This window comes from Macaca nemestrina, chromosome 16, assembly GCF_043159975.1.
Source record: "Macaca nemestrina isolate mMacNem1 chromosome 16, mMacNem.hap1, whole genome shotgun sequence".
NCBI classification, from domain to species: domain Eukaryota; kingdom Metazoa; phylum Chordata; class Mammalia; order Primates; family Cercopithecidae; genus Macaca; species Macaca nemestrina.
The window spans coordinates 70376052-70399309 of NC_092140.1; the positions used below are offsets into that span (position 1 = coordinate 70376052).

At 32.0% G+C, this 23258-nt stretch overlaps 1 long non-coding RNA gene across 1 annotated transcript in view; it reads left to right on the forward strand.

The window, feature by feature from the left end:
* The first annotated feature begins 9990 nt into the window (after nucleotides 1–9990).
* Nucleotides 9991–23258, forward strand: part of LOC105485590 (uncharacterized) — a 71225-nt gene continuing 57957 nt past the window's right edge. The window contains exon 1 of the long non-coding RNA XR_989697.2: nucleotides 9991–10158. This is a non-coding gene — a long non-coding RNA (uncharacterized lncRNA). The remainder of the gene's footprint in view (nucleotides 10159–23258) is intronic.

Sequence of the window (23258 nt, forward strand, 5' to 3'; positions counted from 1 at the left end):
GTAGTTTTTGTTTGTTTACTGACTTAAGTCTGTATTTTTTGTTATGTGTAGTCTTCAACACCATTATTCTTTAAGTTTTGGTCAGTTAGTATCTTGACAGATAATATTTTGAATGTTTGGAATCCAACCAAAATCTAAATTAAAAAAAAAAAAAAAAGAAGATAAAAGAAAGGAAAAAGAAGTAGAAAAAAAAAAAAAAAACAAAGAAAGCAAATAAAGAAAGTAGAGAAAAGAAAAATGGAAAAATTTCTTTAAGTGTTTGCAGATTGGCCTTGTGGTGAGGCACTCCTTTAAAATTAGCTGACGATTTACAGCTCTGCCTTAGCCTTCACTTCCTGCTTTTGCTGAGCCTAAGTATAGGCCAGAAGTTAATACACGGGGTTTTCTCAAGTCTTTTCTAAGCATGTTTTCTACCCTATGCATGCATATGGATTTCTAAATTCCCCTGTATGAATGAAAATATTTACCCTAATATTCCAATGAAACACTCTTCTCAGCTTTAGCTTCTAGATATTTGCTGCACCTATTATTTACCTCAACTGTCAGCTTTTATTCTAGACAAAAATAGGTTACTCTTTAGTCTTACAATGTTCTTGAGTAATGTGTTCTTTAAAGCTGCCATTCTACTCTGAGAGATTCTAGGGTAAATGAAGCAAATGGTAGCACCTTGAATCATTTTTTCAGTTAGTTCTTAGGTTAGAATAGACAAGCACAATTTTTGTATAAGAAGGTCTTCTCTGTTCTCTCCAGAACCAATAATATAAGGGCTCCAAAATGAAACATGAGTAGCCATCTTCAAGATTAATGCTGAGCCAGGGATCCTGGCAGTGAAAGAGCAAGTACAAATTTTGCAAAGTTTCCTAGTATTTTTAGTTGCCTTTTTCTGATACAGCATTCTCTCAGTTGCTGTAAAGTTTTTACTATTTTTCAGAGTTCTGACAAAGTTGATTCTGACAGATGTTACTGAATTTTTCAGTATGTGTGTGAAGAATTTTGTCCTTGAAGCAACCTAGTCAGCTATTCACTGACATCCATGACACATATTTTTAGGTGCATTCAAATAATGGTAGTTTCTAATTACTGTTTGCATATTTCTTTCTGTGCATGTATTTTGTATATTACATTGAAATAATATAGCATTGGCCTCATCTCATGATCACACAAATCAGATTACCCCAAAAGTGTAATTGCTTGTGAATCAATGAAAAGGCAAGAAAGAATAATATCTAGAAGACATGTATTTTTTGTTTTTTTTTTTGTTTTTTTGGTAATTATTTTCAAACTCCACCTATGGAAAATGGTATGGCATATTTAAAACTTCAGATATGCAAAGGATATTAAGGAGCAACCAAAATCTTTTCCATTTCTATGATTTTAAAGCATTCTAAATTGTATTAATATAATTTTCTATATAAATACAGTTAACCAATATAATTTTTAATATTTATAATTTCTCATTTCCAACACTTTCTGTGTTTTGCTGTTTAGAATTGTGAAATATTTGTGTTTAGAAATTCTAAACATTTCTGATTCGCCTTCAGTTATAAACATTTATTACTGAAATAAAAATAATATCCCCAAGAAACTAAGATCATTCAGTTTTATTTAGTAAGTGTTTAATTAAACAATTACTCTATCAGGTACTGAGTTAGGCACTGGGAATACAATGATAAATGAAGTATGCCCTTGAAGAAGTTCACAATTAAGAAGAGGAAAGTAAAGTAAATTGTTGTGAGCCTTTAGCGGTCCCAGGGTGAGAAATTCTGGAACTTACAATTTTGAATAAACCTTTTGCAACCATATTAAAATTCTTTTCTTCCTACTTTTTTTGCATTACATAGTGCAAAGTCCTTTTAGTATAAATTTTCATTTCCAAACATAATAATCCTATTTAATATTTTAAAATAAGCATATATAACAGCATATTAAAAATCATAATTCCATTGGCAAAGCAGAATAAATCATTCATAATGCATCTGATAAGGTTCTTTATAATAAAATATTTGCCAAACAATCAGCAATGACAGTGAGTTAACCAATCAAATAAACTGTACTGTGATTAATTTTTTAAGTAAAAAGACAATTTTCATAGCAGTAGCCTATGTACAATGCACTATCTTCTTTTAAGTCTAAAATTAGAAAATGCCAAATTCTGACTTCATTTTAGAGATACCCGCTTACAATAGGGCTAGATAAGAAACCAAATTGAAACAAAACTATAGATAAAAACTTCAAATCTTTTGTTTCAGTTCAAACCCATTGAATGTATGATTACTCTTGTCATCTTTTTAAAAAATCCATTATCTCCAATATGCACGTATTGTCAACAAGTATTATCAGATTTATGCAGTTTTTAATCTGGGTACATTTCGTGAATCAGATTTACTTCCTTTATAATGTTATTATAGAAAAAAACAGTTGGCAAGATGTCTATTAAGCTTATTTAAAATTTTTTAAATCTAAACTTTCTCTACTTGGCAATTTTTTGTGCCATTGCTATCACTCCTGAAAACACAACTACATATGTACTTTATTTTTCTATGTTGTTATTCTTTTAACTACTTAATTTTTCTCTAATACATGGCTGATAACATGTCATACTGTAGCATGTCAAATGTCAAATTACTCTCCAAGTAGTTGAAGCATTAGAAAGATGTGAAATCACTCATCTAGGTAATATACTATATAAGTCAAGCTCAAGAACACAAAAAATAAGTTCATAGAATTAATGAAGGCCATGTATAAAGGCCATACCAAATAGAAACATTTTTGTTAATCTACCAACATTAATGGAGTTCAGTTGTTTTGAGTTAGAACAAGTATTCAACATGAAAAACAAAAATAATCTTCTTATATAAATACAAGATTTCAGCTTTCATCATGAAATTAGGTCCTTTATTATTCTGTCATTATTCTGGTAGTATTAATAATTGATTTTCCTCCTTGAATAGACTTTACTTTTTAGCACAGCACAGGTTCTCAGCAAAACTGAGCAAAAAATATGAAGTTTCCATATGTTTGTACTCCCTCATGTACATAGCCACCACCACTATCACAAACTATCATCACAGTGGCGTATTTGTTACAATTGTATTAGACGTTTATTTTGAACCAGTTTCATTTATACAAGCAGGTAATTTTATATCTGCAACCACTCCTACATGGATGTAGTATGCATTAAGTAACAGAAACTTTGAATGTAATTTTGGTTTTACATGCCTTTTTTACCATTATGTCCATTTATAAAATAAACAATGCCTATATGTCATATAACTTATGTTAAAAACATATAATAAATGCTAATTAATAAATAATTTGTTTAACTTTCTCTTCTCAACAAAATACTTTTGAAAAAATCTAGAAAAGTAACATAAGAGCAATCTTAAATTATTATGTTAAATATCAGTATTTGAGATGATGACGTAGTTTCTTCCCAAATAAATACACCTTCATCTTTGAAGGTATCCATGCATTTTAAACACATAATAAATTTCATTGCTGATATCATAATTTAAAATGCAATTACTTTTTTGTAAAAGAAGTAGATGTATTTCTCTAATAACCATTTTAGATTTCATTTTAAGCTATAGTTTGTGGCTAAAGTAGAGCATTTTTTTTGGCTTATAGAATATTTGTCTATAAAAATGGACATAAAGTATCCAGTAAGTTTTCCCTGTAACTATATAGTAATATATTGTACCAGAGAATAAAACTGTTTATGTACATTTTACTTTTTGATATTTTCATTTGAATTAAGGTAATTTGAATGATTTTCTCTACTGTCTATTTTTTAAATTAGCAGTCAAAGTTATTATCATTTTTATACATTCTATACATTCAAACTTGAAGCTTCCAATAGAAAATTTCTACTGAGTTTAGTCCTGATAGTACCTGTTTCTGGTAGAGAGACATTCCTGCTCAAATTTTTCATTTTAATTTAGACTGAAGGCTTATCCACATTTGTCTTGGTATAAAGAGGTTAACAGAAACATATTGGAACCATTTTATTAAACCAAACACAATATTTTATGTGAATTTTTAAATGACAGAAGTATCTATCTCTGTAACTGTTCAGAAGTAATAAATCTGATTATTATGACCTGATTTCAGATTTGTGTAGAAAGAGTCTATGTGAGCAAAACTTTTTTTTTTTCCTGAGAGTACCTGAATTTCACTATTAATATGATGGTGTAGAAACTATCATTTATTGTGTAAATATTTTAAATTTATATAATTATTTATTTTTATTTGAAATATTTATTGTGCAAATATTTTAAACATCTATTAAGATGATAATATGATACTTTGCCAAAATTTTCAACCTTTTGTTGATACTCATTTCTTTATTCAGCAAATCTTCAGCAAATATTTGCTGTGGCCCAGACACTATTCTTACTGTTGGTGATATAATAGTCAAAAGGAGAGAAAGTCCAAGAATTCAGAGATTTTTATGATCTAGGTTGAGACTCCACAAAATAAGCACACAAAAAAGTAAATGACATCGTATGTCACACGTTGAAACATGCTAAAGAGAAAGAAAAACCAGGGGAGTGTAACAGAGATCTGTGGACAATTGGAGTGTTTAATGGTCATTTTTCTTAGGGGGTCTAGAATAGATCACACTGAGAAGAAAGTGATATTTGAATAAAGCCCTGAAGAGTTGAGTGAACAGCTTGTGAATATCTGGGATAAATTTTTAGTAGGAAAAACTGCAAGTGCAAAGACTCTGAGTCATGAGCATACCTGCAATGTTTAAAAAAAATTCAGGAAGACCACTTTCGTGCTCACTACGTGGGAAATCAGTAGAAAAATACATCTGAGAGCATTTGTTGGATGGTATAAGACAAAGTTTGTCATTTTATATATTTGTCTTTTATTATAAAAACTAGGAGTGAGATGTGGCACATGGTAGAATTTTGAGCAGAGAAATAACACGATTTGATTTAAGCTTCTAAGATTACTTTGACTGATATGCTGAAAATAGGCCTGTAATAGGAAGGCAAAGGTAAAAGCACAGAAAGAAAGGAGAAAAATATATTTTAATAATCCTGAAAAGGGAAGAAGGTGACTCAGACCAGAAGAGTAAATGTATGATCAATGGCCAAAAAAAATTGAGAATGAGTTAATCAATATTTTAGAAGGAAATTTCTCTGTATATAATATTCTATTTTATATGAATATATCTATATATGTAAGGAACCAACACACAGCTCTGTATGTAGTCCTAGGTTTTTTTTACATTTTGAATAAATACATCTTCTGACAGAAGCAGTGTCTCTTTTCATATGATGTTGATTGTATTTATACAATTATTGCTGGTACTATTCTGCCTTCAGATCATTATTACCGCAAACTAGTGGTCTATAATATTTTGCTTAAAAGCTCATTTCTAGTTAAAATTTTAAGAAAAGGAGAAAATATGTTTATGTCTGTAGTTTTTAACCATGATGAATTTAATTTGGTGTCAACAAAAAAATAATTTTCATCAATTTTATTGATACGGCAGCTTTGCCTCTGCCAATATCCTAGGTTGACTGATTGTTGAAGTTGTGTGTTGCATGGAAGTGGTATATGTATTTTTACAGCACTGCAGTTTTACCTAGTGCTTTACCTGAAAACAGTCTTTGAGGCATTTTATGCAGACTTTTTGGGAAGCATGTGTACTTAATATTACTTTAGGACAGAATAATTTTCATATTTTTTCCGATTGCCATGCTCAGATTATAAGGGCACATGACTTTCCCTTTTTAATAAAACATGGAGGCATGTTGTCAGCATAAGGCTGGCAAATATGTTTTTCAGAGTCTCCCTCCAACTCCCGCTCATATTGTCCTATGTTAGACTTGGCCACGAAAGAAATCTAGCAAGACTTGGAAGGCAGAGTGGAAGCAGAAATTATTATAGTACTCTTGGTAGGTTGTGGTACATATACCTGATGACAAATACGGACAGCTATAACATATTTCCTTCTGTTTGCATTAGACTGCTCTCAGTGCTGACAAATTACAGCCCAAAGCCTGCTGTCTTGAACTATACAAATGACAGTTCCCCCAGAGGCACTGATTTTCACAGAGGAAGCAGATTTCTTAAAAGTGGCAATTATGGACCTCTTCGCAAGTTCCTCTTTCATGGCTCTGTTCTAACTTGCAGACATGCAGGGTTTCTCAGACTTTCCCACAAGTTCCAACTTGTTCACCACTGTTAATGCTTCCAGCAGATTCGGTGGCTGTTACTCATATCCTCGGATTCCCCTTTCCCGGGTTTCACCTCCCAGCTCCTCCTGCATTTCCGAAAGGTCTAATTTCTGCATGAAATCTCTCATTTTAACAATGTTTGTATTGACTGATTCACACAATTATACGGGCCAATTACTCAAACTATGAGAAGTATTTTTAACCATTTCGTATTCTACATTTTTGAGACTGTAGAATTATATGCAGAAAATGTGTGTAAGTTAATCTATTTATAAAATAGCAATGTATCATGATACCTCATGACGTACACCAAGAGAAAAACCCTGCTTTAAAAAGAGAAAATATTACATTTATTGATTGGCATGTATAGTAATTATACTTATTATTGACATCTTTTGGTAGGTAACTCTGTACAAGACAGTGGACTTAAAATTTGCCACAACCATGTACAGTGAATCTACTCATATGTGCTTACTTCAGTGAAGAGATTGTAGTTTAGAGATGGCAAAGTCAAACAGATGTTGCAAAATAGAAATGCAAATAGAATAATTCTAAAAACTGAGCTATGTTATAGATGTATATGTAAACTACATCACAAGGAAAAGACACATGTAGTATAAAGCAATACATAACATAGGGTATATTTGAACCATATCCCTATTTCTAGCTAAACAATAAGGAAACATGATCTCCTGCCTTCATATAACATGTTTAGTTTGGCAAAGATTTTGAACATATAAAATAATCTCTGCTACACGGAGAGCATATTTATTTTAGAAGTCCAAACGGTTTTTTTGTTTGTTTGTTTGTTTGTTTTTTGAGATGGAGTCCTGCTCACTTTGGAGTGCAGTGGCACAATCTCTGCTCACTACAACCTCTGCCCCCTGGGGTCAAGCGATTCTCCTACCTCAGCCTTCCGAGTAGCTGGGAGGACAGGTGTGCGCCACCATGCTCAGCCAGCTCATTTTTGTATTTTTAGTAGAGACCGGATTTCACCATGCTGGCCAGGCTGGTTTCAAACTCCTTACCTCGTGATCCGCCCGCCTTGGCCTCCCAAAGTGTTGGGATTACAGGCTTAAAACCACCATGCCAGCCAGAAGTCAAAACCATTTATATATTTATCAGACTCCCTGCCTAGAAAATGGGTTGAAATGAAAAATATACGTATATATAGAGAGAGCGAGAGAGCTGTAATATGTAGACTCAACGATCTTAAGGTGAGTACACACTTTCTTTTTCCAATAGAAATGAAGCTGAGAGGCATAGGTGAAAAGGGCAATCAAGTAAGCTTATCTTCTTCCTCGATTAATTAACCTAATGTCACAGATTACTTTTGAAAGTGAGCTTACTTCTCCCAATAGATTCTTTCATTATGGTGTCCAGATTATTGCTGAAAGTGATAAATTACAGGGTTTAGTGACTCTAAAGGAGCTATAAGCTTCTAAATTTGCCGAATTTCTAGAATGAAATTATCACTAGCAGTAGATGATCTGTCTCATTTACTAAATCATATAAATATAAAATCACTAATTATTGGCATTCAAGTAAAATGGTCTTCTGTCATATTTATTGGTTAATTATAGATTAAATGAGAAATTACCATTGTAAAGTATTTCTACACTCATCATGAAGGAAGTCTCATTGTGGTAGTTATACAAAGTGCAGTATTTATAGATCTATAGCCAAACATAATGGTGTTTTAACCATGTAGTATAACCTGTATTTATGCCTAAACTGTAAAAGAATATTTTACGGTTCAAAATTGAAGATGTGATGAAGTCATTCTGATAGATTCATTTGATAATTAGTCTATAAAGCTATATAAAGGCATATGAATAATGACTTAGACAATTAATTTCCTTTCTTCCTCAGGAAATAAAATATAGTTTTAATAAGTGTCTATTTAAGTCATTTTCCAATAGAATAATCTGCTGAGAAAATAAACCCAAAGTATAGGTATATGAGCATACTTTACCATATTACCAGACAGGTAATGTGAGCATACTTTAAAAAATTATGAACAATGGCACCTATGCAAATAAATTAAGAATAAACTTAAGGTGAAGTTACTTATTATACTCCTATGATGATCATATATTTTATCTATAAATGTTTCAGATCTATAGTATATTTTATCTCATACTACATCTAAGCTTTTAGGTGCTGCTTGAGCTAATTTCTTGACAATGCAGGTTCGTTCTGGGATAAATTAATTGTCTTGAATCATAAAAGAGTTCTTACTGACACTTGAAAACCATTCAATTTTTTTTTCCTCTGATTTTTCTCCCTATTTACATGTAGGTTACTCAGAATCTTCATCATTCTCCTTATCTGTCCATCCCTCTTCACTAACGTATCATTTAGATGATCTTATTGTCTAGTCATTAAGTATAAATTATTTCAAAGTATTGACCCTTTCTACAAATTTATGCACACATATGCACATTCATACTGCCTTTTCTTCAAACTCTGACGTGATGGCTCCTCCTGTTTAAGACCCACAGGCCCGATTTCTGAGCTCTCATAACCATCTCCTTCCATCATCACAAATTTGACTTGGATAACTATTATGCATTTCTCCCATGACTTCAACTTCTTCCTGTCTGTTCGTTTTTATTATCTTACAAACATACACAAATATTTTCCAATTTACGTATTTTCCTTAAAATTGGGGGCTCCTCTCTCATTGCTACTCCTACTCCAAAACCACATATTCTCACTCATATGTGGAAGTTAAAAAAATATTTTGAGCTCATGGAAGGGAAGAGTAGAATCATGTAGAGTCTGGGAAGGGTAGGGGGAGGGGGATGAGAAGAGATTGGTTAAATGATGCAAAGTTATCATTTCTTGGCCTTTTGGCTAAGATCAAGTGATACAAAGTTACAGCTAGATAGGACAACTGGGTTCTGGTGTTGTGCAGCACTATAGGGTGAATATGGTTAACTATAATGTATTGTATATTTCAAAAAACTAGAATAAAGGATTTTGAATGTTCACAACACCAAAAATGTTTGAGATGATACATATGTTACGTACCTTGATTTGATCATTATATATTGTATACACATTAAACTATCACACTGCACCCCATATATTACATACAATTATTACGTCGATTAGAAATAAAAGGAAAAACAGATTATTCGAAAAGAGAATATATTGAAAGAGACACAAAATAGACACATAACATGTTTACATAGCAATATTCACGGAAAAAAATAATGCAATGGAAGAGAACAAGTACTACAAACTATGATTCAATAAAATTTTTCTGAAATAAAATATTACCGGAAAATACATAATGAAAAACAAACTATTATGAGGGAAAATGACCCAGAAGGCCAACAGAAATACCATGGTAAAATCATTAGATTTTAATGAAAAAGTTAATTTTCTTTGGCCTCCAGACAATGATGTCAACTCAGTTAGAAATGAGATAAAATGAAATCATTATCATTTTTGACAGCATCTCTTATGACAGAAGATAATAAAGTAACCTCTAGAAGATATTCAAGACAATAAAATAAGAAACAATAATTTTATACTTTTCCACAATATAAAAGCTGCAGAAAAACTGTTACGAAGAAACTGAAATCTTAATAAATTTAACCAGGTGTGATGGCAGGCACCTCTGATTCCAGCTACTTGGGAAGCTCAGGCGGGGGCCTCGCTTGAGCTTGGGAAGTTGAGGCTGCAGTGAGCTGTGATTGTGACACTACACGCTAGCCCGGGCAACAGAACGAGAAACAGAAACAAGAATCTGGAATCTTACAAGGATCCAAGATGTCAGGGAATAATGAGCTCTCTGAAAGGTCTAAAGTTGATTTTGCTTCAGACTATCAGAAAGACGCTGGAGAGACATCAGCACAGGCCTGGAGGGGAGCAAATACATACATCGCTTATAGAAACACCAAAAATTCTTACATGATTTTTGGAATAGACTGGACTCCAGGGATAGTTTTAGGTATGTAAATAAATCATAGACACTAAGACATTAATTTTTTCTGTTACCCTCTCCGAAAACAAAACAATCATATGCCATGGTTAGAATAACATACAAATCTTTGATTTACAAAGATACCACCTTGGTTAATTTGGTTCTTTTGTTAGAGTAATCAATGTCTGGCACTTCATGCTCATTCCCCATTCAATTTTTCTCTTAAAATTCTTTCTTTCCAGAAATTCTCACTCATACTACTAAACTTGTAATAGAAAACAATATATTTTCCTACAGCAAAATATTGTCAAATGAGATCTAGGGTATGACATGCAGTCTCTGATTGGCAAATAGATTTGGTGAAGGGTGACAAAATTTATGCTGAAGTTTTAACATCACAAATTATTTATTTTACATCATTCTCTTTTACATTGTGTACCAGGTTGCTTTAATTGTAATCAGCAACCATAATGTTGATCCAACAAAAGTTAGTGCTTTACTTCCTAGTGTAATACAGAGTAGTTATCTCAACATAGGTAACTGTAGCCTATTTAGCATTAAATATAATTCCTATCTCACACCAAATAAGTCAAAAATTTAGCATAATTATTATGCTTTATTTCAGTAGTTTTAAATCAAATTTCATTTTCTTTACACTATTTGTATAAACTAATTTGGGAGGATATATTTTTATTTTTAAAATTGGCAGATAACATTTTATATATTTGTTGTGTACAATATGGTGTTTTGAAGTATATATATGATGTGGAATGACTAAATTTAGCGAATTAACATATGCATTATCTCATATAGTTTTCATTTTGTACTAAGAGTACTTTACATTCACTGTTAACATTTTTCCAGACTGTAATATATTATTAACTATATTCACCATGTTACACAATAGATCTCTTGAAATTATTCTTCTTATCTAACTGAAATTTTGTTATCTTTTAATGAATATTTCTCCAAACACTCCTGTACCCTCAATCAGTCCCTGGTGACCATCATTGTACCATTATAGCAACTCAACAGCATGAAAATAACCTGATTAAAAAAAAAAAATCACGGGCTGGGCACGGTGGTTCACATCTCTAATCCCAGCACTTTGGGAGGCTGAGGCAGATGGATCACAAGGTCAGGAGATGGCGAACATTTTGGCCAACACGGTGAAACCCCATCTCTACTAAAAATACAAAAATTAGCCAGACGTGGTCCTCGCACCTGTAGTCCCAGCTACTGGGGAGGCTGAGAAAGGAGAATTGCTTGAACCTGGGAGGCAGAGGTTGCAGTGAGCTAAGATCACACCACTGCACTCCAGCTGGGTGACAGAGCAAGATTCCAGCTCAGGAAAAAAAAAAAAAAAAAGTCACGATTGACCGGGCGCAGGGGCTCACACTTGTAATCACAGCACTTTGGAAGGCCGAGGTGGGTGGATCATGAAACCAAGAGACCAAGACCATCCTGTCTAACAAGGTGAAACCCCATCTCTACTAAAAATACAAAAATTAACTGGGCATGGTGGCGTGTGCCTGTAATCCCAGCTACTTGGGAGACTGAGACAGGAGAATTGCTTGAACCTGTGAGGTGGAGGTTGTAGTGAGCCAGATCATCCCACTGCACTCCAGCCTGGCAACAGAGCAAGACTCTGTCTCAAAAGAAAAAGAAGAAGAGGAAGAGGAAGAAGAAGAAGAAGAAGAAGAAGAAGAAGAAGAAGAAGAAGAAGAAGAAGAAGAAGAAGAAGAAGAAGAAGAAGAAGAAGAAGAAGAAGAAGAAGAAGGAGAAGAAGAAGAAGAAGAAGAATCACGATTATTTGTAGATTATTTTGTTCATTTTATTTAAAATATATAGTTCTATGAAATTTCATCACTTGAATATTTGAGTTTCATAGACCTTACATAGACACACACATAAGTACATGTAAAACCTTGTGAAATCAAATAGCAAAGATGTGGAAACAACCTAAATGCCCATCAATGATAGACTGGATAAAGAAAATGTGGTACATATACACCATTTAATACTATGCAGCCATAAAAAAGAATGAGATCATGTCATTTGCAGGAACATGGATAGAGTTGGAGGCTATTATCCTCAGAAAAGTAACTCAGGATAAGAAAACCAAATACTGCATGTTATCAATTGTAAGTAGGAGCTTGATGATGAGAACACATGGATACATCAAGGAAGACACACACTGGGGCCTACTCTAGAGTGGAGGAGGCTGGGAGGAGGGAGAGGATCAGAAAAAATAGTTAATATGTACTAGGCTTAATACCTAGGTAATGAAACAATCTGTACAACAAATCCCTATGACACAGTTTAGCTATAATAACAAACCTGCATATGTACTCTTGAATTTAAAATAAATATTTAATAATTAAAAACAACAAAAAAAACTCCTGAACTCCAAGCAGTGTCTAACCTCTGCTTAACTGTCTTGTGGCAAAATTATAATTATTGTAACTACATGAGTGACAATGCAAAAATAATTTTAAAATTCAGTTTTCCTCTCAGGACACATTGATTCACTTATTGTATAATGACATATTGGTCCACTCATTTTTATTTAAAACTTGAACTAGGAAAAAAGGAATACATTTTCAGATCAGGGATATATTTTCATTCAAGAGCAACCATATTGAATTTATTGCTTTTTTCAGGTCAAGTTGACCTTGCATCAGAGACCAGCACTTTGAAGCTTTTTGCTACAGGACCTCCTAAACCTGTTTCAGGACCTCATTTTGAGACTTTGCAGACTGGAGATCAGTCAGTCGCTCATTGATCTGCTGATCCACTACCTTTGAGTGGCAGTCTCGGTGGGTGCAGCTCAGATGGAGGCCTTTTCCAGGAAGAAACCAATCTGCTTTCTCTCTGGCCGCTGTCTTTGTCTTTATTTTAAATTGCAAGGAGTAAGATCACACATTATGAAAAAAAAAAAAAAAAAATCACACATGATCCTGAACCTTTAGTTCAGGTGAGGGTGAAAGCTATTTATTTTCAGCGCAATGACTGTTCTGCTGATTCTTAGGACGTGCTTCTGGGAACAGTGCTCTTTGGATCTGGATTCAGTATAATGCCCTGTGCAAATGTTTCTCTACCTACAGAAGGAGACCGCCAGGCTCATGGTGTTGCTAGCAGGAGGCAAAAGGTGAGATAGGAGCAGTGTCAGGCACATGGTTACATACAGGGGAGGTGAGGATGTCCCCAGAGTTGGGGCTACTGGGAGAACTCCTTACCTGTCCTACCTCCAGGCTCCCAGAGTTTCTGTCCCTGTGAGGTCCCCAGGTGCAACACAGCGTAGCCCACCCCCATCCATATTTAAATTATAATCTTTCCAATAAAAGTAGAAATAGATACTTTATGTCATATTTTAATGCTTTACACAAAACCAATGTGATCACATAGAAAGAAAAAAAATAGCAGAATTGTTTATGGATGCCTTAGGGATATAATTTTAAAGTCAAACTTATTAGGCCATCTCAATTTAAGATAAATTCTAGTATATACAATAAAAATATGAGGAATATTATATTTAAAGTTCTTCAAGAAATTTAGTCATGTTACGACATCTTTCTTTTACTTTTCTGTCTTTATTTGGCAATATTTGTTTTAAAGCTTTCTGCTCTCTTGATTTTATCTTCCAATTTAACAAACGAAAGACACAATGCTGTAAATAGAGGATACAAAACTCTGAATTTTTTAAATTGTTATTTTCCTTGTATTTCTTAATCTTATTCCCCAACTTCTAAACAGTGATCTATCTGTTGTGAAAGTAGTTAATAACATTCATTATTATTCTCTGCATATCAATATTACCTATTACTTTGTTCAATGGACCAAGTTCCTAAAAAGTATACTTGTAATTATGATTTATAAGAATGCATATATAAATAAATGAATAGGTAAAATATTATTTTGATTATAATATTTACAGTTCCACTTTAATCCCTCAGCTCAATTTACATTATAAAATTTGATGTGGCTTTAGGATTTAATTTATCTTACAAAGTGATTCATGTATTTCATTTCTAGCATTGACCATAAGCCTCTCAATTCAAATAGTCATATAAGGTTCAATGTTGTAAGAGTATTCAATTTATCATATAAAATGATCTATAATTAATTTTGAGAGAGTAATAAAATGTAAATATCTGTTAACAGTGGCACAAGTAATATCCACAAGCTACTGCAGTTGAAGAAAGAGTGTAAGTCTGTAATAACTACAAATTTCTTATAAGTGAAGAGATAAGCACTCTTACCTCAATCATATAATCTTTTAGTTTTCTCATAAAAAAATAGATCCAGTAGCACCTGTCCTGTCTAGCTGACAATGATTATATGAGGATCAAATATTACAATATGTATAAAAACAATTAAAACATGTAAGCAGTTGTTTGGCACAGAAAATTATGTTTTATTTTTGTTACAAACAAAAGACAAATATTTTATTTTACCATGAGAGATGACAACACATGATTATTTTTTCATGGTTAGAAAAAAATGGTAATTCAGGATCTTAGAATAAAGGATCCCTGGGTCTGTTTATTATTTCTTTCTTAGATTGTGACCTCAGAGACAAATTTGAAAAATCTTCTATTTTAATTACATTTATGTAAAAGTATCTGATTAAGTACATAAGAATTTTTTAAAAAGGAAATCATAAAAAGACAACCAATTACAGTGTAATTGACTATCTTACAGATACAAAGCAATGGGACAGGCATAATGGAAGATGGAAATACTAGACCAATATGTCTCTCTGAAAAGCTTCTAATTTAAAATAAGAAATAATGTGCACACAAGAAAAGGCAATACAAGTAGAATTGTCTTATTAAATGCCTTTACAAAGGTGTGTTATTTCTCTAGTGCCTTGATTGCTATTTATATGCCTTATTGATTAATGTATAATAAATTTTGTTCAGTGTATATGCAAATACAAATTGGTTAGAACTATGCCTGTATTTTCAGTTCTCACTCCAAAGCTTTCAAGATTTTTACAAGTGAATTCACATAATCTCCCAGTTATTTATACCTTTTAGACTCAAAAACTATATTTTAAATATTTTTACTAATTTTTGTAATTTAAAAGCATCAGAAAAGTTGTTAACAATGAATGATTACATTAGAATATCAGAACTCCTAATAAAGAGAAATAATTTGTTGATATTTTGCTCTAAATATTTCCACGTACCATTGATTTCTAATGTTTTAGTCATTATAAATATGCATAGTGAAAAAATCGTAAGTACAAATGCAAAATAAAAACATGAAATTATTATTGTCATCACACTCATATAACATTTTTTAGTGTTTATATATATATGTGCAATTTACAGCAACATATTTATATTGAAAAAGTTGTTTCTTAGTCTACATTTAGTAATAAAATTCTTTGGTTACATCTTCCCCAAGCAATGTATGTTCATAATCTTACAATAAGTTTAGAATATTCACTTACTAGTCTGTAAAATAGATATGTCATAATAATTTAACCAAACAACAGTTTCCCTAAGTTTTTATAGCTAATAAACATTTACAAATGTTGTTTAGCTTTAATAGTAATACAAAATATAAACAGGACTTGAATTGCTGCTAATATGCTTCTACCACCTTTGACAAAAATTGGCAAATTCTTAATCAGCAACCTAGCTTCCTTGTTCATACCCATGATTTATTAAAATTAAATTTTAGAGTGGATGTATGTTTAATATGATTTATCTAACTCCATGGAAATTTAAGGTTGAGTTTTAAAACAATGTAAAGCAATGATGTATGAAAAGTGTGCAAAGATCATTTCTGTTTTGCCTCTCAAACTACAAGTGCTTTAATATACATTATACTATTTCATTATTTATATTTTATTGAGTTATTGTTACCTCATAAGTTGATATGACATCTAGAAAGATTAAGTGGTTTCCATTCATTAATAGAGAAAGTATCTACAGAGATCACAGCACAAAAACCACCACCACCAATCTCGTTCAACTCTATTATTTGTCTCTATACCACACAAGATTTGCCCAAAGACACAACACACATATATATTACAATAAAAAGTCCGTCTTTAGGAAAATTAAAGGCAATGTATTAGATAGGGTAAAATGACATTTTTTACATTATTTTTTATTTATTATTTGAAAAGAGGAAATGAATGAAAATGAAATGAAAAGAGGACAAACAAAATGAAAAGAGGAAATTGCTATTCTTAAATTGACCTATGAATAATAATTTCATTTTGATGTAAATTTTTAAGATATAAGACTTTGAAAGATTTGCAGAGAGTAGGGGTTTTGAAGGTGGATATCAACCAAAAAAACATTTGGCAAAGGTGGAAAAGTGAACATTACAATGCAAAACTGAATAGGCTAAGATTTGCAAGGTAAAGGAGCCTGAAGGATTTAATCCTTCTGTTCAGTACAATATTACTGACTGAATTATATATTCCAGTATAACATTGTGTATGATGTTAGCCAGAGAAGATAGGAATAACTGTATATTTGTATCTACAAGCCTTGATGCATATTCATATATGTATGATAAGCGTAGTTACCTCTTCTGTTATTTCCATAGTGATTGTGAAAGGATTATCTTCTTCCTGCATTGAGAAATTCTGAAATGACTGCTATATAAGCAGTAGCATTATTTCCCCAGCACTGGGGAATGTCATTAGTTTCAATAGTTCTAAGGCACACATTTTTCTTCTTTTCACCGTTTCTTCAAATGTCAAGAAAGAGTGATTACAGTTTTTCTCCATCAAGTAAATACTCAGCACGGTGTCATTACAACTCGGGACACTTTGAATACCTGTAGAACAAAGCTGAACACAAATAATATTTAATGATTCATATTTTTAAAAGTGATTTCATCAGCCTTTTTTTCTTCCTCTTTTTTTTTTTTTTTTTTCCATCAGACTTCTACTGCCCAGAAAAATTATCTCTGACGGAGTAGATAATAGCAATTGCTAGTCAGTGTTTCAGAAAGCCACTCAGGTTCTTAAGAGAAAACTTGCCATTCTAGAAATCAAAATGTTGTTTTGGAAGGTAATTGTGCTTTGTGATTTAGACCTCAGGAAGAGTTTACAGCTGATCTGAAGAGGAACTCTTTAGAGGTCCTATGATTATAGTGTCACTGGTTTTGTGCGTGGTTATGTGCTTTATTTCATTGACTTTCGCAATTAGCCCCAGGATTTATTTCACTTGATAAAGTCCTGAGCAAAAGTTTCTTTTGCAATAACAATTTCTTTTTCTTTTTTTTTTTCAAGACTAGATTATTTAAAACCACCATTCATTAAAGATTAATGAACATTAATTAATTATTAATTACTAGGAGGGAAGATTACATGAATTTGCCTTGGACTCGACAAGTTGTCAAGGATTCTTGCCAAGGCTGCCAAGCTCAGTGAGTTCCAGGGATGGTGTGACACTGAACACTAAAAGTTAAGTGACATTCCTAAGAACTTGGAGGAAAGCATGGGAACAACAACAACAAAGACATTTCCCTTAAGTTTGGCTGTCTCTTGTTTGTGAAAAGAAGGGAAGAATGATATGAAATATTTTTCTCTGTTTAAAATCATCACATTAACTGTATATCATGAAAGAATTCCTAACCGTAGTACCCACAAAAATAATTTTAAGATCAATAGTCAGAAAAGTATTATCATTTATCTTTGTTTTTCAATAATTTCTACTAAATAAAAATAAGTGTTTCTTCAGATAATTATTTAAAGCTATATTTAGATATAAAAAATTTGAAGCACACTGATGATAAGTGTGTCTGAGACACAGGCAGAATTGGGACTCTGATGCATTAGTCACACTTTAAAATTTAATTTCTAAATCCAAGATCTGCTCAACAGAATAGAAAATGAGATATTGTGCTATTCTGAGTAGGAGTTCAGCTTAACTAAAAGATTTTTAATGGTAACGAGTGTGTATATCTTTGATTATGTAAAATAAATTTATTTGAACTATATTTTCTATCAACAGGAGATAATCTGTGCAGATCCCAAAATATTCTAATTTATTCTTATATGTATCACCTCAGCATAAGGGATACTTTAATATGAATTATAAATTTTACCAGTTAAAGTATTTCAGAAGTCAATATTTCTAGAATAAATTTATTTATTCTTGTACACACCAAATTTAACATACAGTTAGGTTACTATCTATTTTAAAATTTTTCATTTTTGTGCTTATATAATAGGTGTACATAATTAGGGGGTATGTATGATATTTTGATACAGGCATACAATGCATAATAATCACATCAGGGTAAATGGAGCATCCATCATATCAAGCATTTATACTTCTATTGTGTTACCAATAATCCGATTATACTTTTTTAATTTTTAGATGTACAATAAATTATTGTTGACTGTAGTCACCTGTTGTGCTGTCTAGTGCTAGATCTTATTCTATCTAAACGTATTTTTGTACCCATCCCCATTACCTAACCACCACCTATCCCAGCCTCTGGTAACCATCATTCTGCTCTTTCGCAATGAATTCAATTGTTTTAATGTTTAGCTCCTACAAATAAATGAGAGCATACGAAGTTTATTTTTCTGCACCTGGTTTATTTCACTTAACATAATGACATCCAGATCCATCCATGTTATTGCAAGTGATAAGATCTAATATTTTTCAATGGCTGAGTAGTACTCCATTGTGCATAGGTACTACACTTTCTTTATCCATTCATCTGTTAATAGACAAACACTTAGATTGCTGCCAACTCTTGGAGACTGTATTCGAATGGTGCTATAATAAACATGTGAGTGCAGACATCTCTTTGATATACAGATCTCCTTTCTTTTGGGTATATCCCTGGCAGTGGGATTGATGGTCACATGAGAACATGGGAGCTCTATTTTTAATTGGTTGAGAAACCTCTAAACTGTTTTCCAAAGCAGTTTTACTAATTTACATTCCTATTAACAGTGCACCGGGGTTTGTTCCCTTTTCTGCACATATTGAGCAGCATTCATTATTACTTGGCTTTACCATGAAAGACATTTTAACAGGGGTGAGATTATATCTCACTGTAGTTTTGATTTGCATTTCTCTGATAACCAATAACCTCGATTATTTTCAATATACCTGTTTTCAGTATACTTGTTTGCCATTTGTAAGTATTAGTTTGAGAAATATCTATTCACATCTTTTGCCCATTTTTAATTGGATTATAAGGTTTCTTTTCCTATTAAGTTGTTTGAGCTCCTCATATATTCTGGCTATTAAAGCTTTGTCAGATGGTTAGTTTGCAAATATTTTCTTCCATTCCGTGGGTTGACCTTTCACCTTGTTGATTGTTTGCTGGGGAGAGGATTTTTAACTTGATATGATCCTATTTGTCCACTTTTGCTTTGGTTGCCTGTGCTCGTGGGGTTTTATTCAATAAATCTTTGTCCAGTTCAATGTCTTGGAGAGTTTTTTCAATGTTTTGTTTTAGAAGTTTCATAGCATGAGATCTTAGATTTAAGTCATTATTCCATTTTGATTTGATATTTTTATATGGTGAGAGATAGGCATCTAGTTTCTCTCTTCTGCATATGGATATCTAGTTTTTCAAGTACCACATATTGAGGAGAAATTTCATTCACCAGTGTATGTTCTTGGCATCATTGTCAAAAATGAGTTCACTATGGATGTGTGGTTGTTTCTGGATTTTTTATTCTGTTTAATTCATCCATATGTCTGCTTTTATGCCAGTACCATTCTGTTTTGGTTATTATAGTTCTGTAGTATAATTTGAAGTCAGGCAATTGATTATTTTTCCAGTTTTATTCTTTTTGCTAAAGATAGTTTTTGATATGCTGGCTCTTTTGTAGTTCCATATTAACTTTAGAATTTTTTTTTCTATTTCTGAGAAGAATGCTATTGGTATATATGATAGAGAATCTATATAAACCTTAGGATTGCTTTTTCTATTTCTGTGAAGAATTCCATTGGTATTTTGATGAAGACTGCATTGAATCTGTTCATATGGAAGCTCTATTTTTAGTTGTTTGAGAAAACTCCAAACTGTTCTCCCCAGCAGTTTTACTAATTTATGTATCAAAATACTCATTACATCGAATCTGTATATTTCCTTAGGTAGCATGGACATTTCAACAATATTGATTCTCTAATCTATGAACATGGAATACCTTCCCATTTTTTGGTGTCCTCTTCAATATCTTTCATCAATGTTTTAAAGATTTGTTATAGAGATCTTTCACTTCTTTGGTTAAGTAAATTCCTATCTATTTAATTTTATTTGTAGCTACTGCAAATGGAATTTTTTCCTACTATATTTTTCAGACTGTACACTTTTGGCATATAGAAATGCCATTGGTTTATTATTGTATGTTGATTTTGTATCCTGAAACTTTACTGCATTTGTTTATCAGTTTTAACAGTTTTATATAATTTTTATTTAAGATTTTTTATGTACAGATTAGGTTTATACATTTATGGTGTACATGAGATGTTTTTATAAGGGCATGTAGTGTGTACTAATCACATCACGGAAAATGGGGTTTCCATTCCCTTAAGCATGTGTCATTTATGTTACAAACAATCCAATAATACTCTTTATGTATTTTAAAATATACATTAAATTATTATTGATTGTAGTTACCTGTTGTGCTATCAAATACTAAGCCTTATTCATTCTTTCTAATTAAATTTTTTTGTACTTGTTAACCATCCCTACCTTGCTCCCACGGCCCACAACCCTTCCGAGACTCTGGTAACCATCCTTCTACTCTCTATTTCCATGGTTTCAACTGTTTTGATATTTTGATCTCACAAATAAATGAGAAAATGTGATGTTTGTCTTACTGTGCCTGGCTTATTTCACTTAAAATAATGACTCTCAATTCCATCCATGTTGCAATTACAGAATGTCATTTTTTAATAGTTGAATAGTACTCTATGGTGTATAAGTACATTTTCTTTATCCATTCATATATTGATAGACAGTTAGGTTGCTTCTAAATCTTAACTATTGGAAACAGTGCCGCAACAAACATAGGAGGTGCAGATATCTCTTCAATGTACTGAATTTCTTTATTTTGGGTATATACTCAGCAGTGGGATTGTTAAATCATATGGTAGCTTAATTTTTGGTTTTCTGATGAATTTCCAAACTGTTCTTTATAGTGGTTGCATTAATTTACATTCCCACCAACAGTGTGTATGAGGGTTCTCTTTTCTCCACATCCTACCAGCATTTATTATTATTGCCTGTCCTTTGGATATAAGTCATTTTAACTAGGGTGAGATGATATATCATTATTGTTTTGATTTGCATTTCTCTGATGATCAATAATCTTGAGCACCTTTTCATGTTTTTCTTTGTGAACTGTGTCTTTTTTGTGAGAAATGTCTATTCAATTATTTTTCCCATTTTTAAATTAGATAATCAGACTGTTTCCTGTAGAGTAATTTGAGTTCCTTATGTACTCTGGTTATGAATTCCTTGACAGAAATATTTTCTTCCATTCTCTGGGTTGTCTCTACATTTTTTGTTGTTTATTTTATTTGCTGTGTAGAAGTTTTTAACTTGATGTGATCCTATTTGTCCATTTTTGCTTTGGTGGCCCCTGCTTATGAGGTATGACTCAATGTTCTGCAGAGTTTTTCTAATGTTTCATTTTAGTAGTTTTATAATATGAGATCTTAGATTTAAGTATTTAATACATTTTGATCTGAATGTATTTGGTGAGAGATAGGGGTCTAGTTTCATTCTCCTGCATATGGATATCCAGTTTTCTCCACATCATTTATTGAAGAGACTGTCATTTATGTTCTTGGCAACTTTGCTAAAAAAGAGCTCACTGTAGATGTGTGTATTGGTTTCCAGGTTCTGTATTCTGTTTCATTGGTCTAAGTGTCTGTTTTTATGCCACTTCCATAACATTTTGGTTACTATAGCTCCATGTTATAACTTGGAGTGAAATAATGTGATTCCTTCAGTTTTGTTGTCTTTGCTTAGGATAGCTTTGTCTATTCTTTTGTGGTTCCAAATACATTTTTGGATTGTTTTTCTACTTCTGTGAAGAATGTCATTGGTATTTTGATAGAGATTGAATTGAATTTGTAGATTGTGTTGTGTAGTATGGACATTTTTAAAATGCTTCTTCCAATTCATAAGCATATAATATTTTTCAATTTTTTGTGTTGATCAGTGTTTTATAGTTTTCCTTATAGTGATTTTTCACTTATTTTGCTAGGTTATTTCTAGATATTTAATTATTTGTGGCTATAGTAAATGGGATTACGTATTTAAATTTTATTTTCAGATTGTTTACTATTGGCATATAAAAATGCTACTGATTTTTGTATGTTGAGTTTCCATCCTGCAACTTTATTGAATATATTAGTTCTAATATTTTTTGGTGGAGTTTAGGTTTTTTGAAATATGAGATTATATAATCTGCAAACAAGAATAATTTGAATTATTCTTTTCCAATTTAGCTGACCTTTATCTTTTTTTTCCCTCTTCTCTGATTACTCTAGCTAAAACTTCAAGTCACATGTGAAATAACAGTCTTTAGAGGGCATTTTTGTTGTGTTGCAGATATTAGAGGAAAGGTTTTTAGTTTTCCTCCATACAGTATGATACCAGCTATGAGTCTGTAATATATGGCTTTTCTTATGTTAAGGTATTCTACCCAGCTTTTAAAGGGTTTTTACCATGAAGAGATGTTGAATTTTGTCAAATGCTATTTCAGCATCATTTGAAATGATTATATGGGTTTTGTCCTTCATTCTGTTGCTATGAGGTATTGTATTAATTAATTTGCCAAAATAAATCATCCTTGCATCCCTGGGATAAATCTCACTTGCTCATGATGAATGATAATTTTAATGTTATTGTTGAATTTGGTTACTAATTTTTTTGTTGAGGACTTTTACATCAATATTTGTCAGGGATATTGACTTGCAGTTTTCTTATTTGTTGTTGTTGTGTCTTTGTCTAATTTGGTAACTGGCCTCATAGAATGAATTTGGAAATATTCTCTCCTGTATCTTTTAGAATGATTTTGAGTAAGATTGGTATTTGTTATTTTTTAATGTTTGGTAGAATTCAGCAATGAAGTCACCAGTCTCTAGCTTTCCTTTACTGAGAGATAT